The sequence below is a fragment of the Podarcis raffonei genome, chromosome 3 (assembly GCF_027172205.1).
Source record: "Podarcis raffonei isolate rPodRaf1 chromosome 3, rPodRaf1.pri, whole genome shotgun sequence".
NCBI lineage: Eukaryota > Metazoa > Chordata > Lepidosauria > Squamata > Lacertidae > Podarcis > Podarcis raffonei.
In genome coordinates this window covers 54,923,972-54,945,981 of record NC_070604.1, presented here as the reverse complement: position 1 = coordinate 54,945,981, position 22,010 = coordinate 54,923,972, and the positions used below count along the sequence as shown (strand labels likewise).

Here is a 22,010-nt window from a genome sequence, read left to right as displayed (position 1 = left end):
AAACTTCTGGCAGCCAGATTCCAGTGTGGGGAGGTTGAGAAGTAAAAAGTGCGTGGAAGCAGAAACAAGTGGACCTTACTTTTGTAAAGAGAAGGATACTAACCTTAGCATAGTAATCTCTGTTATTTGTCTGGAAAGAAACCTCCTGTACTCACTCCCCACGTACATCTCTCCATTCTCAATCCAGCAAAGCTAGAGGCATTGCTGCATTTCAAGGGCAGATTCCTGTAAGGAAAAAGCACTTGAGGACTAAGACTGGTGTGGGATGTAGCCTGGGGAGAGTCCCAGGGGCCAGGTATGAGGGGCTGGGACATTGCATTCAGCCCTTCAGCTTGAAGTTCTCCTTTTCAGATCTAGAAGAACAAAGAGCTAGGGGAAGAGGGCAACAGAAATGAGAAAGGACAGGGAGGATAACTGCCAGGCACTGAAAAAATGAAGAATGACACATTGATCCGAAATAATTATCCACATTTATGTAGTTGCTGCATAAAGCTTATGTGCACTGCACACATCTGATAAGTACTTTGTCTTTTAAAAATTGATGTTTGCCACTCTTTTCAGTCATTGCCACTCTTCATTGACATTAACTGCTTATCAGTGTCTTTTGACGTATTTGGTCTACACTAAAACTTTGGTGTAGATGTGGTTTGCCACATTCAAAAGTATAGCTGTGTTTACACTATGCACATCTGTGGGCTGGTTTAATAATCAGATGTGTCCATGGAGAGTTGTTTGATCCACCTGGTAGATTCGTGGATTGGTTTCACATCAGATGCATATTCCAAAGCACAACTGGCCTGTGTAATAAAATCTGCATTTGGGAGCCTTCACAATGTCAGGAGCAAATCACTGTGTGCAGCATAATTCCTTTCAAAGGATATATATGATATTAGGAATCTATATTAAAATGATATATATTTAATTAAGTTATGGCTCTGTTGCATACAGATAGGATGGCTCAAACAGTGAAAGACAAAAGCAGAGTTTGGATGGCCATTTGCCGTGGATGTTGAGATTCCTGCATTGCAGGGTGTTGGATGAAATGGCACTCAGGGTCCCTTCCAACTCTGCTATTCTATGATTTGGCGATTTGAGCAACTGTTTCCCCCATAAAGACTGTTTAAACCAATTGTGGGCGGGCTGCACTCCCCATGCAGCCACTTGCCAGTGGTAGTTGGGGCAACAGATGTGGTGACTCTTATCTTTGTACAGGAGACGACAGTCAGGCATGATAAAGCCAGTCCCTTTCTATGCATACATCTCTCCATCCAGGCAAGCAAAAGGTGTTATTTCAATTCAAGGAGGATACATCCTAGCCAAGCAAAAGAACTGGAGAAGCTTGTGGAGTGGGGTCAGTGAGGGGAGCCACCTGGGGAGGAGGCATGGCCCAGGAGAGCCCCAACAGCTGGAGAGAGATGTCTAGAGAGCCATGTTTGCTACCCTTGGGCTTTGAGGTTCCCCACCTGTGATGTAAGCCAATGCAAGTCTTGCCACAGAGGAATGTGAAACAATTCTTTCTGAAGTCCGGTTAGTTCTCTCTCTCTCTCTCTCTCTCTCTCTCTCTCTCTCTCTCTCTCTCTCTCTCTCTCTGTGTGTGTGTGTGTGTGTGTGTGTCAGAGTGGGTGCCTTCCAACCAAAGGCTCTGTGTGCATGTTTCTTTCCTCCTGATGCCACTTGAACGGACTGGTCCTTTTGCCATGTGAACTGCTAACAACCCCAGTCACTGTCCGGCGTGCAAGCCTGATGGAATGGATTGTGCTGAGTCAGGACATCCTAGCCTCGCACAACTCTTCATTGCTATGTTTGGGGGGGGGGCTCCAAAGCACAACTGGCTCCGCTATCCAATCTGTGGGAGGCTTGGCATCTGCTCTAATTCGCTTCCTTCTTCCCCTCCCCTCGCCCAGCTAACAGCCTGAGGTAGCAAAAACTGACAGCGAAGCCGACGAAATTCTCGTCTACGCGCTTCGACGCTGCGAGTTTTCGGCGGCGCCCGGCTACCCATTCTGGCCGGGACGAAGGCCGGGAGGGGAGCCAGGCGGCAGCGCGGCGGCCCCGAAGGGAAGCCGCGCTTCTCCCGGCGGGCCCTCTCCGAAAGCCGCGCGTCTGCTGCCGGGCCGTCCTTTGCCAGCACCTGCGCCGCTCCCGGCGGGCGGCTGGCAGCCCCGCGGGAGTGGGCGGAGGGCAGCCTCGCTCGCTTGGCGGGAACAGGGAAGACGAGGCTGCCTGCTGCCGGCGCCCTCCGAGACCGGAGAAGGGGAAGAGGCGGAGAAGAAGCTGTGGCGGCGGCAGCTGCTGCCGTGACTCGACCCCAGGCAGCGGGGAGCCGAGAGAAGAGCTGCTGCGTGCAAACATCGCCACAGGGACAGCAGAGGAGGCGGCTCCGGTTTATGTGAGGACTGAAGAACAACACACACACACAGCCGTAAGGCAACGGGCGGTGTTGGCGGCTGTTTCCCGAAGGCGAGGGGAGGGCCAATTCGCCGCCAGGAACTCGAGAGAGTTTGTACGCCGCCTCGGGAAGTGAGGGCAAGAATGTGCCTCAGCCCCACCTTCGCCGCCGCCGCCGCCTCGCGCTCTCCCCGCCGCTTGCCCTCCTCACAAGCGAAGCTGACTGGAAGTGAAGGGACGCGGGTTGCTGCTGCTGCTGCTGGTCGCGCTGTGCTTGCGCCGCGGGAGCGAGCTCTGCCGCTGCTGCTGCTGCTGCTGCTCCGGCTGCCGCACCTGGCCTGGGCCGCTGGGGGATGTGCAGCAAACGCCGCCTCCTGAACTCCACTACTTCTCCCGCGCGCTCTACGGCTCCGGCTGCTGCCCGCGGTCTCTCTCTCTCTCTGCCTCCGTCGCCCAGGCGCTGCCCGGTTTGGCGGGGAAGACGCCAAGGAGACTTCTTGCTGGCGAAGGATAAGCGCCAAGCGGTGCCATAGCCGGAGCTAGGAAGGAGGAGAAGCGAATCCCGAAGAGGAGGCGGGGGGAACGGGCAGGCGGAGAGCAGGAGTGGAGCGGGCATCTCCCTCTCGCCCTCCCTCCCCGCCCTCCGTCAGCAGGACTTTGGGCTGCTGGAGCTGCCTTGCCATCGCGAAGGAGAGCCCTGCGCGTGAGTATGGAGCTCAGCTAAGGGGCTTGGGGACTGTGCCGCCTTCTGGCGCGGCTCGGGCACTTTGGGGTTCTCCCCGGCTCGAAGGTTAGGGACACACTTTGGGGTGGGTGGGTGCATGTGTATGTATACGTGGGCACGCGCGCGCGCGTGTTTGGCTTGCAAAGGGGCGCCTCTCTGCTTCTCTTCCTGGTGCAGTTTTGCGAAGGCACACGCACACACTCCCTCTCCCTCTCGCTCTGCAGTGCATTGTTCGGGAGGCTGCTGGAGGCTGCCATCCTGCGTGTGCGCACTTACCTGGGAGTAAGTCCCATTGTGTTCCAGTGTGGGGATGCCTCCGCGCTCTCGCTCCGCCGGGCAGCTCTGGGGGTTGCTGAGGGCGCTGGGGAAGGGGCGGGCGGGCTCTGTGTATTGTTGGGGTGAGGATCTGTGGCAGAGATCGGTGGGAAAGGGGCTTGGCAGCCACTTAGGAGGGTAGGGCTTGGTGTGCGCCCTGCCCCGGAGACTTGGCTCTGACGGAGAAGCAGAGATGCCATTGCCAGGCTGGGCTATGGCAGCGAGAGAGTCAGCCTTCCTTACCTGGGGAAGGTGAGGTTTGTCCAAGTACAAGCTATTAAGCTCCCACATTGGGAAAGGCAGTACCACCTCCTGCCATCCGGGTGCATTCCTCCTCCGATCTCCTCCTGTTCTGAGTTCTCGCTCTCCTGTGGGCATTTCTGCACTTGGACCAAGGAAGCATCGGGTATGAAAACTCATCAACTCCTTCCCTCCCCCTCTTCCTCCCATCCCATCTCTTTTCATCGCGTGCTTTAATAGCTGGCCGTAATTGTGAAATATGGATCCCTTAAGGGAAGCCTTAATATTTGCAAAATGTTTTATATCAAATTAGTGTCTGGCTTCATTTAACCAGGGATATGTTTGGATTTTTTTGTTCTTTTGCATTGTAACTTCTTCAAGATTTATGATAGTTCTGGCTTGACAAATGTCAAGAGGCATTTGGCTAGATGGGGGAAGCACTGGGGAGCGTCCCCCACCCCAATTTCTTTTACACTGCTTGGCATGATTTGTGTGAAACATATAAAGCCGGTAATTGCTGGAGACTTTTTAATGGATTTTGCTAAGCGATTTCAATATTTCTCTTTAATTTTAGTGGCAAGTGCTTTGACAATAATGTCCTTTTGAGTTTCACTTGAGAAGCTTATTCTTTCTGTTGTGGAATTGAGCGGTGTAAAGCATATGGATTTCATTGGGTGAAAGCACTGGGGCCATGTTAAATGCTTTCTAAGGAGAAAGACAAGGATGGGCTGGAAAGAAGTCTGAGACAAGGTATCAGTGCAAGTTTCAAAATCAGGGTAAATGTAGGAAGATTAAAGCACTTTGAGTTGTCCTGGCCACAATATAGAAACAACTTTCCTAAAGGCAAGCTAAGGGATACTATTCTGGACTAAGCAGTTAATGGATCGGAGGCAATACACCTTGTATTTATCCTGCAAATTTCTTTTATTTGTCAAATATGGGGAATGTGAAACGATTTTCATTGTACACTCTTTTTTGTGTCTGCATAGGCAACTTCAGAAATCAGATTCCCAGGACAGCCTTTGGATATATAAAATTGTTCCTAACTGGAGGCCTTACCCACTGACCTAGTCTGCCCAGAATAGTTTGGGGCAGGGGAAGGCAACATGGAACAATTGATCACTTAAACCAGCTTGTCAGCCATTAACACTTCTGCTTCAGATAAGGCAGGATGTCACCTGTACTTCATGATATGTTTTCTCAATTTAACTTCATTGCAAGGTATTAATAAATGCTTGGTGATTTTGTAGACAACTGTGAGAAACATTTTAGTAATGCAAGACACTAGACTGCAAAAAAGGATTATAGAGACTATTCTTCTGTTTTATTTTCTCATGGTCTTCCTTGATAATAAGCCAAGTGAGATAGCATTCTCTGTGTGTAAAGCTTCAAAGTACTCAGTGCAGCAGTCTTGAAGAGTTGACATCTAGTTGTTTGGAACAACATATCATATATGTGTGCATCAGAATTTTCAGTTTATAACTGTTGTTTTACTCAAAAAGAAATAAAATATGGAAGTGGATGACTGCAGCAAACTTTAACTGTATAAGAAGGAAAATAATTTACCCTGAAATATCTTATAGCTAAGAATTTTTCTGTGGGCTATCAGCCTAAAGCTGCTTCTTTCCGTAAGATGAGTATGTGGTACCAATTTATAAATGCACCACAGTAAAGGATTCAAATAGGACTTGGCCAATAGAGTGGCCAATGACTTGAAATATATCTTTCTTGAGAGAATTTTTCAAAAAGCGTTTGAAAGGCTAGATGGTGCGTGAAAATATTTGAACATTCTTATGATGTCATTCTAAGCATTCTAAGCACGCTAATACATTATAAGACTACTTTTGTATGGGCGTATTATAGTGATATGTCTTGGTACAGTCCATCGTTTAAGGATCTGAGTGTTAAATGCTTTAGCTTGGATCCACAAGGGTTACTGTGAGGCAAGCTCAACAAATGCAGTAGGACTTCTGAGAAACCTACATTTGAGCATCACCTCTTTTTGCAAAAACCACTTTCAAAACTCAGGATTTTTTAAAAAGTAGCTTGCAACAGAACACAAGAACAACTGCATTTGAAGAGAAAACAGGGAAACACCAATGCACATAGAAGTGCACAATGTCCTCTTGGGATATTAATTGGATGCTGGAATCATTGAAAGTCGTGCTGTCAGGGCAAAACCACTGCATAGACCATGACATTTTATGAATTGAATATGGCATTCAAAAGAAAGGTTACAATATTATTTGAAGAGTAGAATAATATCCAAACACATTTGAACATGTTGGGGGGGGGGTAGAAGAAGGAAATAGCATGAAAGCATGGACTTCCAAAACATTATTCAGCAGAATACTGCTTTGGTAGGGTGTGTGTTTGTGTAGGAAACATACATGTGTGTGTATGCACAGTATAGCATCTTTGATTGTTATGCCATATCACATAGTGTTTTGAACACAACAAATGTTTAATAGTGCACCATTTGTTTATTTATTTTCTTACATTTGTGTATCTTTGTATGCATGTGTTTCTGGTATCTAAAGAAGTGTGCATGCACACAGAAGCTCATACCAATAACAAACTTAGTTGGTATCTAAGGTGCTACCGGAAGGAATTTTTCTATTTTGTTTCTGAAGTGATCACCTTTCAGGCACTGACTACACCCAGATCTGCTTAGTTTCAGCATGGTGATGGCCTCACGTGCCTTCAGAACATAATAATAAAACACTGTTGTGTCTTAGAGAAAAGTTTCAGGCTGTTGAGATTTTTTAAAAATATGCACCAGAAAATCTGGATATATCTGTGAAGAAGGATTGGAATTGACTATGCATACAGAAGGCTCCCCAGGAAATTTAACTAAAGAGGACCATGGGTTACCATTTCTTTTCTTTTTTTCATTTACTACTTAGAGAACATACCAGAATAGAAAAACCCATGTGCGCAGGGTTTTTGCATTAGTGTCTAACACAAGGGCCTTTTCAGCGAAATCCATGTGGAGTTTCCATTCTTACGTAACACTTGCCATATGTATTCCTTCGTGACAATAATTTCAAATTAATCCTGAAGAGATAAAATTGTTGTGGGAAAGACACCTACCAGTGAAATTGTTTATACAATGTTCTCAAAGCCTTTGGATTCTCAGGAAAATTCTCAAGTACAAACCGATACCAGTGTAGCATGGTGTAAACTTTAATGGACCAAATAAAGTACAGGGTGTTGTTCTTGTTTTATAAAAGTAGGTTAATTGAAGGAAGAAAAGGTTGACACAACCAAGCTGTTTGACCCAGGAGGCATATCAGATATTTGAGTTTGTATTACTTGGGTAAATACATTAAACTGTAAATAAAGAAATAAATCCCTTAATTTCTGTAGTAGACATTGTTCTTTGACATTGTCACTGTTTCTGTGGGTTGCATGTGCAGTAGGCTGTTTTGCTAGTGGGAAATGATCTAGGTTTTTATTTGGTGGGAATTAGATTAAGTATTTTCTCAGTTATTGTTTGAAAACAGAGGTGATCAATCCATATTTTTCCTGGTAGAGAAGAAATATATCCATTCAAATTGCAGCAATAAAGCCTCGCAACTTAATGGCTGGAATAATCTTGAATAATTGTGTGCATTTGTTGTAGTCTCAAAGGACAGTCATAAATACAGTGGTTATACAGCATTTTAGTAGAGACTTTGGCAAGACATATAGCTGGAAATTACAATTTATCAAATCTGTGAAGGATCTGTATATACAATGAAGTTTTTGGTACAAACCAAGGCCTTTAAGTGTTAGTTGCTATCTAAAATAAAGATGCTATATGCGCTTTTGCTTCTGAAAGAAATGCAGCAGTGATTAATAGTTGTAAGCTGTGCAGATACAGGCAAAGATGGCAAGAATACATTGCTACCCAGGGTAGGTTTTGCTATATATTCAGTGTGAGCAAATGTTGTTTGTGACTCCACATAGGATAGCCATACACTGCAAATTGTCTCTGCACTGCCTAATATTTTAAAGGAGCATTTATTGGGGAGTGTATTGAGTATCACACAAGACTATATAAATAATATTGTTAATGCATGCCCAGATAGTAACTTCCCATGCTTGTGGGTTTTATGCTTCTACCCCAAACCAGAAATGTTATAAGTGAATGAAGCAGTTTACTATGTTCAAAATACAGTCTATTGTGGTCACCCAGTCCCACCTTCTGCAGTGGCGAGTCCATGTGGAACCAGTGTGGGATGAAGTAGCAGAAGTATAAGTAAAGTTGTGATGGGGCATTCTATGAACTCACTCTTAGAATGGATGGTGGGGTTACTTTTATTTTACTTTCTCTTTCATGTTTGCCACAAATTTGATTTTTTATTATTTGGTTTGTGCTAGGAACACTTTGAGGTCTGGAACTTGACTGTAACAATTATTTTTGCATTGCACTTATGAAACAAAGAATTAGTCAAAGTAAAAGGAAACAAATTGAGTGTTCCCACCCCCTGAAAATACCTTTCTATTTAAGATAACTCCATTTGAATTAGCTTGTTTATTGGTATAATTAACACAAGAAGAATTAGCTCTTAAGGCATGCTTTCTAATTACAGTTTATACTTGTACCTACATTTTCATTAGAACTAGGATGGACTGAAATGTGGAAGACTGAAATCAGACAGCTGTTAGGCAACACTTTATTTTCACAGAGAGATAAATTGCATTGTCATGCAGATGTATTCCAAGACCTCAGCAGGCCTAATTCTATGCACAAATGTAGCACATATAATTACATTTTCTGAATGGAGTAAAGTTCCTATTATAAAGGAACTTAACTCCACAAGAAGGTTCATATTGTTAAGTTCATATTAAGTATAATTTGTATAGAAGTTTCAACTTTTTTAAGTCTCAGAGACAGGCACAATAAATGCAACTAGTCTCCATACAGATCACAGAAGGTACTGAGCAGCAGCAGCAGCAGCATGCTGAAAAGCTCCCTGCCCCACACTATATAAGAGATAATGTAAGTATTATCCCTGTTTGTACCTGTATTGACTGGATGAAATTATTGGGTTGTACCCAATGCTCCACATGCATGGTATCACTGGCACAGCAGGACTTCCTTGAGGGAGCAGAGGGGCTAGAAGTATCAGGAAAGGAAGAGGACAGGGAAGTTGGTTTTGCCACCAGTGGAGCCACAGCATTGGATAAGGCCCACTGAGTGTGAGCTATATTCAGATCTCACAGCTTTCTGGAGAATTCTGCGTTAACTATAAGACACCTCTGGTGTCGTTGCTTATTGGGGTTCCTACTTGGTGCCATCATGTGGTGAAAGGGAAAGGAGTGGGTTGTATTCTATTGTCCACAGCCTGCGACTTTCTAGTCGAGTTTACTGCTGCAATCCAGACCTTGCCTTGGATAGCAATTTGCTGTGACGGGTGGTTGCTAGGATGCAAGTCTTTAGGACACACCTGAGGGAGAACCTTCCACATCTGGTCTATACTAGGACATTAATAGGAGACCACCACCCCCCCATTACTGTGGGTCTGAGATTCTGGCAACTCACATCAACTTCCGACATTCAGGTTGTGGTGGTAGTATCAGCCCGGAATCAGGCAGCTTATTGACTGGATCCCTGCCCTCTATCACACCTAACACTGTGAGCTGCAAGAAATTTAGTTGGGGTCATTTGGAATCTACTTCAACCTACGTGTAGTCATCTGCACCTGCACCCAACTCCACACTGCTGGAACGCTAAAAGCAGTTGTCCACATGAGACTGAAAAGGGGTCCAGTCACTTTTTTTGGTAACTTAGAGATTGAGATGGCATGCTTTATTAGGTTTTTTGAAGAGAAGTGCAAGCGCTGATCTATTTGTGAAGGTGGTTGAATACTGAAACAACAAATGCAGTTGACGTGTTCTTGAATGGTACGTCATTTTAATTAGTACACTCAGCTGTAACAAAAGGGCAAGACAGATAATTTTGAAGTGGAATGTTGTGCAAGATCATTGGGCTATATCATTATCACTGTTACCTTCTCAGATTTATAGTTGCAATCCTACACCTGGTTATGCAGAATAGGCTACATACTCTTTCCGTGGGTTGCATAAAGCAGAGAAACTATTGTTTGGAAATGAAAGTCTTTTGGTGACATGTCCAGTGACAGCACAACAGCCCGCCTTATACTTTAGTGATTCCATGTACATCCTTACTGAGAAGTCCCTTTTCTTCAGTAGCTGGAAACAATCAGATTGGGCCTACAGTTGTATCTTTCCTTACTAATTCTTTAAACAGGAGTGCTGGAGCCCTCAACAATAGTGCTAATGGAGCATAATTTAGGGGTGTTTTTTTAATATATACATTGTACAGTGTGGAAGTTGAATGATGTATGAAGGATTATGTTACTGTGACTCAGCTGTATAGAATGTGCCATCTCTTGGCAGTCCACTGAAGGTAGAACAGTCAAATTCCTGTCCCTTCCCTGGCCTGGTGCAAAAAGGATTTGGACTGCAGGTGAAAGTAGACATTTTACCAGAACAGCATCGACTGATGAAAGAAAATAAAGTTTCTGAGTATTGAATCCGTTCATTTAAAACATTAAGCGTTCAGCTAAACTAAAGCATTTTAGCAGCATGCCTGCAGGCAAAACTTTCAGATCTGACAAAACTCAGATTATAACAGAGGAGGGGTCATAAATGAAAATGCTCTATTAGCTCCTGAAGACCTTTATGCCTCTGCTATGGATGGCATGTACGAGACTTCATCAGCAACCATTTGAGGTGTCAAAACAAAAAAAATTTTCCTTCCAGTAGCACCTTAAAGACCAACTAAGTTAGTTCTTGGCATGAGCTTTCGTGTGCATGCACACTTCTTCAGATACACTGAAACAGAAGTTGCCAGATCCTTCTATATAGTGAGAAGGTGGGGAGGGGTATTACTCAGAAGGGTGGTGGGAATGGGTGATTGGCAGATAGCTGTGATGAGCCTGTTGACGACTCTTAACGACTGCAATAGGTCTTACAGGAAAAAGCAAGGGGTGAGAAGGTGAAAAATGGTTTTGTCATGTATAATGAGATAAGAATCCAATGTCTTTGTTCAGACCAGGTCTCTCCATGGTTTTAAGTTTGGTAATGAGTTGCAATTCAGCAGCTTCTCTTTCCAGTCTATTTCTGAAATTCCTTTGTAGTAAAACAGCTACTTTGAGATCTTGTATAGAATGTCCTGGGAGATTGAAGTGTTCTCCTACTGGTTTCTCTGTCTTGTGATTCTTGATGTCCGATTTATGTCCGTTTATTCTTTGGCGTAAGGTTTGGCCTGTTTGTCCAATATAGAGAGCTGAAGGACACTGTTGGCATTTGATGGCATATACAATGTTAGACGATGAGCAATTAAATAGTCCCGAGATGGTATGTGTGATGTTGTTGGGGCCAGTAATGGTGTTGTCCGGGTGTATGTGGCAGCAAAGTTGGCATCTGGGTTTATTGCAGGCTCTGGTGCCAGTGTCCGTGTTACGTCTGGTTGTAGTATTATTGTGGGTTAGGAGTTGTTTAAGATTGGGTGGCTGTCTGTAGGCAATGAAAGGTCTTCCTCCCAGAGCTTGAGAAAGAGAACTATCATTGTCCAGGAGAGGTTGTAGATCTCTGATGATGTGTTGTACTTGTACATTTGAGGTGTATCATTGTTATTTCCAAAGTAAAAATGGGAGATTTGGCTATTCAGTGAGTCTGTGGCCAAGACAGAATTTGACATTTTCAGCTCAGTGTTTTTGTTTGTTTGTCTGTATCCACCGGGACACACTGGCTTTCATGGGAGAATGCTCACTGCTAATTAACACATATGAATCGATTTCATGTTCATACTGTTTACAAAGTAGATCTCTCTTACACTTTCTTGCAGTGGACATTTGTATTACTTAAGAGAAATACCAAGAAGGACTGAGTTGTTGTTGTTTTTGCTGTTCCTTCTACAGCAAAAAAGTTGCAAACCTAAAAACAGTGGGAGTTTGCTTCTGGTGTCGTTCTTCCCAAAGATTCTGTTTCCCCCCACTTATTGAGTGAGTTACAGCTGAAAGTGCTCCCACATTAGCTGAGAGAACACCAGATGCAGGTCTGCAAGACTGTTCAAGAGTTGTAAAGGGACAAGACTGAGCACAGTCACAATACCTTATCTGTGCATCTGTTTCTGATGGTTACAGGTACAGATGCAAGTTGGCAAAAAAAACATTGAAACAAATTTTGCTTTATTCTTGGCAAATACAGCAACTGCATATTCAAAATTTCCTATTACTGAATTCCTAATTTGCAGTTTTTGACTGTAAAAGTGGTGTAAATTAAGCAGTAGCCTCTGAACTTCAACAAGAGTAACCACCTTAGAGTACAACCAAACAGCTTTAATACTGGTACGTAATTATGGGCAACCTTAGCAAAGTTTAGAAAACTTTATGATAACATTTGGTTTAGTGGTGAGACAACTACAGAAATTCTTGGAAGACACAGATTATTTAGACCTGTTCTAACCTGAGGTCAGGCCTGGTTTCAGTGAAACTCAAGCCTTGCTGCTTTCAGTGCAACTCAGTCGTGATGTCAAACTTGCAAAGTACCCAGATTATTAGAAAAGTTTGAGGGTCAGATCCAATGTTAGCAGAGGCGCCAGCTTCTCAAGATGATTGAGGGGGCGTGATGCGACATCCTGATGTCACATGCACAATATTATGAGTAGCCAGGGAGCAGAACCAAATGCCCTCTGAACATTGAGGGGGACTGGCTTACTAAAACAAAACAAAACAAAACAAAACAAAACAAAAAAACACCAAAAAAATATTGCTGGGCCGAAAGTTCCTCACCCCCTAGGAGCTGGTGCCTATGAATGTTAGTCATATTCACTGTATGAGTTTGTTGGATATTTCTCTGATATAATTATGTCTCTTGCACAATACAAAGGACACAATGTCTCTCTTCTAATAGTAGCAAGAGCTCTGGCAGATAATAAGCCCAGCCACACCTCTGCTACACAGCATAATACTACTGATTCAAAGTAATGGTATTATAATCAACAACAAAAATGAGTTTGTATCACAGCTGATACCAAAGAGCTTTAATTACTTATTAGACCTATATGACATTTAATTAAATAAATGCTAAAAATAACATTTGCATAATCAATGTGACCACTAATATTTATTAAATGTAACAATTGTGTAATCTCATTAGTATTTGAATATATTAAAGGTAAAGGTACCCCTGACCGTTAGGTCCAGCCACAGATGACTCTGGGGTTGCACGCTCATCTCGTTCTATAGGCCAAGGGAGCTGGTGTTTGTCCGCAGACAGCTTCTGGGTCATGTGGCCAGCATGACTAAGCCACTTCTGGCAAACCAGAGCAGCGCACAGAAACACCTTCCCTCCTGAGCGGTACCTATTTATCTACTTGCACTTTGACGTGCTTTCGAACTGCTAGGTGGGCAGGAGCAGGGACTGAACAACGGGAGCTCACCCCTTTGCGGGGATTCGAACCACTGACTTTCCGATCAGCAAGCTGAAGGCTCTGTGGTTTAGACCACAGCGCCATCCGTGCCCCTATTTGAATATATTAGTATATGTGGTGATGATGATCATTTAACAAAGTTATGTATAGATTGCCTTATAAATGAATACAAAAAATTTGAATATGTTAGTATTCATTTATAAGGTAATCTATACATAACTTTGTTAAATGATCAGCAACACCACCTATACAATCAAAGTTGGCATTGGCAGAATTAGTTTGGAGGAGCACTCAGATAATTAGGACAGTGTAGAATAATTATTTTGTAGGAATAAAAGGATGGCAAACACTATCATTAACTACAGTATTAACTATTATTTTATGTGATTTCTTAATAGACAATTTTTAGGATACTTATATTCTCACTTAAAATGTATATGATTGTGACAAAATGGAAGACTGGAAAATGGGTAATTTTCTAAAGATAAACCTATGACTTGTTGCACCCTTAAGCATTACCTTTGTGAATAATACAGTGACTCAGTTTAGCTCTAGAAAAAGCTAGAGTGTGCTAAAAAAATCAAGCAGTGTACCAATGTAATTGATTCCACCTCTTTCATATCACTGTAGTTTTCTTTTTCTTTTGAAGTAATAGCGGAAGATAAGGACAATACTTTATTTTAATTTTTTGCCCCCTGAGGCTGTGATCTTAAGCACACCATTTAGAAGCAAGTTTTGTTGATATGGTAGAACATCCTTCATAGGAAATGCATTGAGGATTAAGGTACAAAGAAACAAACTGAGAGAAAATTGAACTACTTTAAGTGAAAACAGTCTTGAGCAAAGAGTCCCATTAACATTGATCTGAAATTTACTGAGCAATTATAATTTTAGGACACGTACAAAAGGGTTTGCCATTCATCCTGCTCTGCAGGAAAGAAAGTGCCTCCATCCAAATGTCACTTTGATCCTCACTCAACCAAGGGTACATCCCTGGGTGAATTAACTGTTAACTAATCAGGCAGCGTAGTTCTGACAGGAGGTATCTGTTCTTTATGCAGCAACCTATTTGAAAAGTTATGGCTGAGTGGTGCTTATCTGTCCTTTATATTTAGTGTGCATGCTACTTGATTTTGGGAAGGAGACCTCTGCTGTGTAAAAGTTATGGTAGCTAGTAAAAATCTTGATTCATCTATTTTGACTGCATTTTCTATTTGCCATGTTAGTCAGCTCAAATACATCCTAGTACAGTTTGTTATTATATTTATGGTCTGTCCTTCCTCCAGTGGGCTCAGGGTTTCACACATGGCTCTTCCCAGTCAACTAACTACCCCCCATTTCATTAGCACAACAACCCCATGTGGTTGGCTAGAGAGAGAAATAGTGGCTGGCCCAAGCTCCATCCAGCAAGCTTTGTGGCTGGGGATGTATTTGACCCCAGATCTCTCTGACAATAGTTTGACACATCCAACAAACCATTTTGGTAAAATACCATCCTATCCAATCTGTCTATAAGAGGATCAAGAATCACAAAACATTTCTGCAAAGATGCCTTTAAAAATCCTAATTTAAGGGAATGGTTTATAGCAGCCTAGAATAAACTATCAACATCATTCTGGTACTCTCTTAAGACAACCATGCAGCTCTCCCATTTCCCTTAACTTGTTTCAGTAATCAGACACATACTATAGGTTAAAAACAACAACCCACCAAAACTTAAAAACAGGTTTTTACCAGTTTTATAAATCTCTCTGAAGAAAAGTTTTTTCTATAGTTAAATTATAACAAGAAAAAGAGACCTTTGCTCCCAAATGCATCTACATAATTGTGAGGTACTCTATTCCCATGTACCTCAAGACCGTTCAATATGACTATTTGCTGGCATTCATCTTTGAAAATAAAAAAGGAGTTGAAACCACTTTCCTCTTTTTTAGGACTGAGTGTGAAAGAAAACAATTTTGCATTACTTTGATGTATTCTTGGACAATGTATGCTTGTTTCATTAGGATAATAAGTGAAAAGGGGTAGCTTCATAGTGCCTGGAAGGGAAGCCCTTGATAAATTTAGTGGCAACTGTGGGGGAAATGAAGACAGCCAATGCAAAACAAAACAAAACCCTGAAGGAAGTGATTATATATATTTACAATTACTCTACAATCTGATTTCAAATTATTCAGAATTGCACTATCCTTAGATTAAGGGGTTAGTTGCGTGGAGGAACAACTAGAGATGTTTAAAGTTATTGCTATAGACCAGCCCAGAGCAGGATTTATTCATAATGATCACAGAGAACAGATGGCTAATGGGTTTCAATCCATGCCCGAAAGCAGTGGGGTATTTTCTATGCTTAGTCCCAATACCATGGCTGGATGCCCAACACAATATGTGGTGCTGAAAAAGAGATCTGCAGGTGAGGACAAGGTCGAGTTACACAGAATGACACAGAAGGCTGTAAGGGGAAGATAGACAAGTCAGAGCAGTCAGCATCAGACAGAATTCAGGAAACTGGGGTGTGGAAGTCACAGAAAAGAACCAAGTGGAGCATAAGAAGCTGTGGCAGCACAATGAAAAGCTACGTCAGTTACAAGATAAAGCAGCAGGAGCAGCAGTAACAACAAAATATGTAAGTGAAACAGCTGTGCCAGCAGGCATTATACAAAGGGAGAAGGAGGGATGCACAAAGCTTAGGAATGCATGCAGGTGCTAAAATAAATTCTGCCTTATCCTTCTCATATCAGGAGGAAAGATACTGTGCTTGGGAGTGAATGTGCAGCTGCCATTGTTTGGATCACTAGATATGCTTTTGCTCACCTTACAGTTTGCTTGGGAAAGAAATCATTCTGGTACCCCAAAGTAGGAGTCATTTAATTGTATTAACATGCATTTTGGTTGTGTAAATAGCAGCCAAGAAAAAGCCTAAACTGTGCCTTGGGGCTGTGCAGCCTGAGAAGGGGCAGTTAAACTTTTTCTCTCCCTGAAACAATTATGTCAAAAACCTCCTTGTTGGTCTTTGCAGTTAGTTCCTATTGGCACTGGTTTGGCCCTAACAAAACCTATTCATTTCTACTTGCATTAATTCATATATACAGCATACAATTGCTCTCCTGAATAAATTTGTTGGCACAATCTTAGGATAGCTACTTGTGCAAGGAATGCTCTGCTCCAGCAGCGAAACCTTGAGTGGCTGTAGCGAACCTCAACTAGAAACCTAAACTAAACCTGCTTTAAACAAAATCTGCATTCTTAGGTTTCAGTTCATGCTCCCTGTAGGTTCACTTTCAGTTTTAAATGCAGCTTATGAACTTATTTCTCCTCCTAATGCCAGACCTGGGGTCATTTAATGAAGCTGAAAGGTGGGGGGAATAGACAAAGGAAGTAATTATTCACACAGCACATAGACTTTTCTACTAGAAGATATTGTGATGGCCTCCAACATTGGAGCTTAAAAAAAGGAAATTGGACAAGTTCATGGATCATGATTTCTGCATTAACTTCCACATTAGAGGCAGCTTGCCTCTGAACACAAGTTGCTGGGAAAGGCTAGAGCCATTGCACTTTTGTCCTGCTTGTGATCTTCCCAAAGGCATCTGGTCACAGTGGAAAGAATGCTGCTCTGAACTAGCATTTATTCTCTTATTTGTGAATGCATTATTGAAGGTATAGATCAGGCATAGGTAAACTCGGCCCTCCAGATGTTTTTGGACTACAATTCCCATCATCCCTGACCACTGGTCCTGTTAGCTAGGGATGATGGGAGTTGTAGTCCTAAAACATCTGGAGGGCCGAGTTTGCCTATGCCTAGTATAGATAGTCTGCTGGCATAGATAAGTGTGTTGCTTAGGAATGATAAATAACACCTTCTATATATCAGGATAATACACCACTATGCTGGAAATAAGATAAAGTCCATGCTCATTTTTAAATAAGCTCAAAGCATTTCTAATTTTGCACTTGTGATCTAGTAATCATATTCAGTTAATGTACAGAAAAATGTATACCTATATTCCAACTAATATTATTTTATTTATTTAAATTTGCATACTGCCCAAGAGCCTAGGGTGGTTCACAACAGAGAAATACAAAAAGAGAATACAAAATACTCAATGAAACAACTTCCCACCCCCAATAATCCTCATCCCACTAACACATTTTTAAAAGCCATAGAATGTTAGTCAACTGAACACCTGGGAGAAGAAAAACGTTTTCACCTGTGCCTAAAGATATGTAATGAAGGCACCAGGTGCGCCTCCCCGGGGTGAGCATTCCAAAAAATGGGGAGCTACCACAGAAAAGGCCCATTCTGATGTTGCCGCCCTCTGGACCTTTCGTAGAGGAGACATACAAAGAAAGGCCTCAGATGATCATCACAGGGTCTGGGTTGGATAATATGGGCAGAGGTGGTTCTTAAGGTATTGTGGTCCTGAACCATTTAAGGTTCAAACCAGCACTTTGAATTGGGCACTGAAACTAACTGACAGCCAGTGCTGTCAGGCCAGATTAGTGTAATACGCACAAACCGTCTTGCCCTGTGAGCAACCTGGCCACCAAGTTTTGCACCAAATGACGTTTCTGAACTATCTTCAGAGGTAGCCCTACATATAGTGTGTTGCAGTAATCCAACCTAGAAGCTGTCCCTGTCCAGATAAGAACACAGCTGGGCTATCAATTTCTCTTCTCTTACACTTATTTTGTTTGGAATCTCCCCATAGCTTAGATTAATAATTAATAAGAAATTGCATTTCTTTAATCTGGTTGTATTAATCTGTGATGATCCATTATTAAAAAAATTACAACCACGACTAATCAATGAAATGAGATAAACTTGTTACAGCCTTCTGGGCATAAAAAGACAATATAAATGGTTACCTGTTGTGCAGCATGCACAGAAATTTATTAGATAAGGGCAGCTAACTGGCTTTCTTCAAATCATTTTCATCTGGTTCCTTATAATGCCTCTAACAAATTTTAATCAAAGTATGGTTAAAAAAAACCCCTTTGCCCACAATTTAGTTTGTAAGGCAAAGAAAACTGTTGTCAAAAGTTTTGACAGGCAGAGATATCAGACACTTTAAAGTATTTCATTTCTCTTTTCATTTTGTATTTAATTTTCTAGTCACACCTGTCTCAGTCATATGCTGAATAGATATGAAAAGTGGTGCTAACTTTATTATAGATGTTGACATTCGATGAAAGTATTGGGTTGTGCAGCAAAATATACTTCTGTCTGAGGAATAGAAAAGCCTCCTGTAATATAGGTAGACTGTCCCAAGTTTAGGGTTGGTTGTATTTATTATTATCATTGTTTTGCTATCATCCACCCTCCACCCTACAGTTCCAAGGTTACAACAACATAAATAGTAGAAATTAAAACTAAGTAAATCCAAACCATGTTGCAGAGTAGTTGTCTTAGCCAGAGTAACATGAATGGAGTTGTAATGTCTGCCTGTTTCATCAAATAATGGAAGTGTCTTTTCATTCTCATTCATGATTTTTTCCATTGGATTTTATCTTGTACAGTGTCAGTTATACTCGTGTATGTTTCAGGGAACATCTGTAGGCAAATGATGTACACTGCCATTGATGTATGGCTCTTCTTTTTATTTTTTTTGTACTTTTGCACTACAAAAATGTACAGGATTTAAAGCACACACTACATGTTCCAGCCCTCCCCACAGCTGCCACAGAAGCTTTCAGGAGACTGTCAAGTACCACTGTTTCAGCACTTGCAATTTTATTTTGAAATGAGAGTCAACTGTGCCTAAATTGGTGTGTTATAGCCCTGGTTGTAGGGTTTGTTCATGGCGTGAAACTGGATTTGGCAGCCTGTCTGATCTGTGCTCTCTATAAAATATGTGTAACATATTTTGCCAAACTGTTGGTGCTAGTTCTGGTGTTTGGGCCAAATTTCATTTAAATAATTATGCTCTGCTACTATTCTCTTTGCAATTTCAATTGAAAATACATTCCTTTCCCCACTTCTTGCTAACAATTGCTTTACCAGTGCCAGCAGAGTATGGGTTTTGCAGTGAAGCTCAGAGAAAATTATACTTCCTGTGGGTCCAAAATATGTTACATACATTTTTCTGAGATGTGTTACATTTTGTTAGTTTCATGCCCATAAAATGCTTTTAGGAATCTGCACTGAAACTGCATCGTGAGTCTGTTTCAGCAAGTCTGCTGTTTTGGAATAGGGCTACCTCTTTAAGAGAAGGCTGTGCTTGCATATGGTTTAAGGCAGCCTAATCCACAAACCAGTTACAAAGGATTACTTGGATTTAAGAGATTTAGTCACATTGAAGTCAATCCCCAATCTTAAACATGCTTGCTTGCAAGTAAATCCTATTGATTTTAATGGAACTTGTATAAAATTGTGTTTGGGGTTGACGCCTAGATCAACTTATATCCAAGTGCTGTGGCTTACCTCATTTATGAGCAAAGTCACAATTTACACCATTTTGCTTGGTTTTTTTACAATAAAACAATGAAGTCTGGCTGGCAGATTTCAGTAAGCCTGGCAGAATTCTCAGGGCAATATTCTAAATTTCCAGTATGAATGGCTGTTGGTGTCCATTCAGATAAGTATGTAACAACAGGCTGTACTGCTTCCCTTTGTTTATAATTGATGACAAAGTAGGAAAGATAACACTTTAAACTGAATTGGACAAAAGTTCAAACCAGGACATGGTGTGAAATCACATGAATAAGCAAGCTTGCTGAAAGTCTATGCCTGGTCAGAGACTATTTGGGTACCCTGTTGTGCCAACTTTTATGTCCATGGATGAAAGGTACATTATAAATACAATAAATACATAAAGTATAAGCAAGCAAGCAAGCAAGCAAGCAAGCAAGCAAACAAACAAACAAACAAACAAACAAACAAACAGTGTCTAGGCATTCACTGGGGCAGGCTGCATTTGTATATCAACAAAATAATGTATTGGCACTATTATATGCCTAGTTTTTAATGAAACTTTTAGCTATGCTGTGGAGGGAAATGATGCAATCCTTTTTTCACTTACTTGAGAGAAATTAGCTGCACAGAATTAGCTAAATGTATACTACTGGGCAGGATATTGGCTGCATTCACAGGGCAGGTTATTCCATTGCCCCAAGATTTCCCAATTGTTAAATTCTGCATTATATTTGAGCTTTCATGTGATGTAAAAGCTACTTCTGGCAAACTAATAGAATGCATGTTTAGCCCTCATTTCATCCACTTATAGTCTGAAGTCATGCAGGCCAGACACAACCTTAGCAATAATTAGGCCAGCATTATTTTTATTTATTTATACCTTGATTTTCCTCCAAGGATCTCAAAGTAGCATATTTGGATCAATTCCTCTTTTATCTTCACAACAATGCTATGAGGTAGGTTAGACTGAAAGATAATGACTGACGAAAAACCAGCCAGTGAACTTTGTGGCTCTGAATGAGAGTTTGAAACTGGATCTTTCCCATTCTTGATCAATACTCTAACAAAAAGAATGTGAGTAAGATACATGTTTGTTGCTGACAGTGGGGCATATATGCTTATATGAAGCATAATTGTATGGTTGCAGAATTCTATGCAAGTAGCCATTCTATGTGAGTAGCCATAAATTCCAGTCATGCTCACTGTAAATTCTCATCAGACTGGTTTGTTGTGTTCCACAAGCTTCCAGACCTCCAAAAGAGGACAGATTATTGTAACAAGCACTGCCTTGAGTCAAAGCCCTTAACTAAATCTAAGAGACCAATACAAACTGATCACAGTGGAGAAACTGAGTTCAGGTATTCAAGGCTATGTCCAAAGGTGTGCAGCCACTCAGGGAATGGAGGGGTCTGGCAAGTGGATTCAATGTACAGGCCCATGCTGCACCAACATTGCAGAGAGTGAAGGGCTGATGTGGGTGCTATTTAACTCACCCCCATTCTTCTCAGGGCATCTTCATCTGTCAGGCTACCCACCTTCCACCCTACTGGCAGTGAAGCTAGTGTCTGGTCACCTTTGCGGGGACTGGTAGGGATCAGCTTTGCTGTCAGGTTTATTTCCCTACTCTGTACTGATGTGTAGGGGTGGGGTAGTCATTAAAAAGACTAATAGGCACATTGGCAGGTTGGTTATGAGGAAGTTAAGGTTTGGTGAACACCCTTGGACAGGGGAGGGGTGTAGTCCTGATACTGCCTTCAGGGCTGTGGGACATGGTGACAAGGTTAGGAAGCAGCTATGGGACCCACCTGTAACACTTGCATGGAGAATGGGGTCCACTCTTATGTGAAAGGGAGGGAGTAAAGGATGTGATACCCCAGGCCCGGGCTCTGGGCAGGGTTGGCTTGCCCACAGTTTAGTTATTAGGTCTTTCACCTTCTTCCTGCTTTGCAAATCATTTTTGGGTTTAAATATGGGTTTAATTGGGTTTAAATATTGAGTTTTAATATGGTCCAGTTCTTTTGCAACTTGCTTCTTCACTTCCTTGTGTGGTTGCAAACATACTTCAGTTTGCCACTGTGGTAGGAAGTTGTGTAAATAGAAGTTAAAGTAGCTACATAACATTTAGTGTTCAGCAGCCGTGCCAGAATATTGTGTGTTAAGCTGAACTTAAATCTGAAAGAAATATTAATACTTTCTATCAATACATTATGGAAGCAGTTAATACGAACTAAGCATAACTGTGGCTTCCCTCATTATTATGTACCCCTTTGAATTCTACATGATAAATTAACCTATAGAATACCTCTAGATAATTAAGCAAATAGGAAAGTGTTTGTTCCTATAAAACAAAGTTTCACATGCATGCATTCACATTAAAGCAGCAAAATAAACATCCTTTTAATGGTTTCAAGTGCAAATTTGAATATTAAAAATAAGCACAGACCCAGCATGCGGTCTTGCTGCAAGGAAAGGAGAGAGCTGGG

The 22,010-nt window shown here is 41.8% G+C and overlaps 1 protein-coding gene across 3 annotated transcripts in view; it reads left to right on the top strand.

Moving 5' to 3' along the window:
* Positions 1–2,912: 2,912 nt before the first annotated feature.
* Positions 2,913–22,010, top strand: part of HS3ST5 (heparan sulfate-glucosamine 3-sulfotransferase 5) — a 142,074-nt gene continuing 122,976 nt past the window's right edge. Inside the window, exon 1 of one of the 3 annotated variants that reach the window (XM_053381714.1) lies at positions 2,913–3,091. The gene's annotated coding sequence lies outside the window, so the exon portion shown is untranslated. Of the gene's footprint in view, positions 3,092–3,290; positions 3,395–3,633; positions 3,834–22,010 lie in introns of those variants that run through there. The other 2 variants (XM_053381716.1, XM_053381715.1) reach the window with 2 other exon arrangements.